Below are 1,283 nucleotides of genomic sequence, written 5' to 3'. Positions count from 1 at the left end.
GTCTACGTTCTGACCTCACCTATGGTCATGAGCTTTGGGTAGTGACCGAAAGAACAAGATCGCGGATACAAGCGGTCGAAGACCCAGGACACGCTGGAGAGACTATGTCTCTCGGCTGGCCTGGGAACGCCTCGGGATCCCCCCGGAGGAGTTGGAGGAAGTGTCTGGGGAGAGGGAAGTCTGGGAGTCCCTGCTCAGACTGCTGCCCCCGCGACCCGGCCCCGGATAAAGCGGCAGAAAATAGATTGGATGGATGAATTGAAAAAACATTGAATCATATTTATATACAATGAATATTGTTACTAGATCCGATGTAAAAAAATAAAAAAATCTATGTAAAAAAAAATTCAATGTCAAAAAAATAATCTCTAGTCTCTAAAAAAACAAAAACAAAATAACCTTCATAAGCAGGAATCACATGAAACATTTCTACAAAACGAACCTTGAATGATGAAAATTGGACAAGAAATGCAATCTGTGAAACTGTACAAATAAATGTTTCTAAAATAATACAAATCTTCTAGAACTAATTACGCAGTCACTCATATATATAATAACTTACCGGTACTCATATTACACAAGTAAAAGTACAATGTACGTTTACCATGTCTTGGGGACATCTATATGTTTATAAAAGTAAGTAAGCTCATGGCTATTTGAGGAACTAGGGACTGGGGCCACATTTCATAATCTTTTTTTGTTCCTCAGGGGCCAGTACTTTCTGTCAGACCAGGAACCTTTTGGTAAGACATGTACAACAACAATACTCGCTTTGTTGGGAAATGGTTTTCATTTAATCCACATGAGAAATAAGTTGGACACAGAAGCCCCAAAAATACAACTCCTAAAAGTAAAGGGAGTGTATCAACAATTCTAAATGGATTTATGAATTGTGTTTCATAAACCTTCATAATTTGTGCATTGTATGCGGTTTATGAGTAGGACAAAGGGAAAAAAATACTTTTGTTTTCCTAAGCACATTTTAAATTGTCCACATTATAAACTAGTTATTGTCCCCCCCCCCCCCCCCCCCCCCCCCCCGTCTGTAAATACCCCCCCTCTTTTTTGTATAATGTTAAGCGTCTTTGGGTCACTGAAAAGCGCTATAAAAATAAGTTACTATTATTATTATTATTATATTCTGATATTGACCTCACACCACTTGGCCTTTATTCCAAAATTTAGAATGAACCGTGTTTATAGGTCTTTTATATCTTATAATTACCTGTGTTTGTAAAATATATTTTTCATTGATATTAGAGATTATTATAACACAAGTCCAA

The sequence above is a fragment of the Eucyclogobius newberryi genome, unplaced genomic scaffold, assembly GCF_026437365.1.
Source record: "Eucyclogobius newberryi isolate DKJ021-1_F unplaced genomic scaffold, fEucNew1.0.hap1 SCAF_4, whole genome shotgun sequence".
NCBI classification, from domain to species: Eukaryota; Metazoa; Chordata; class Actinopteri; order Gobiiformes; family Gobiidae; genus Eucyclogobius; species Eucyclogobius newberryi.
The sequence above is the reverse complement of the archived record's forward strand: the minus strand, read 5'-3'. Positions refer to the sequence as shown.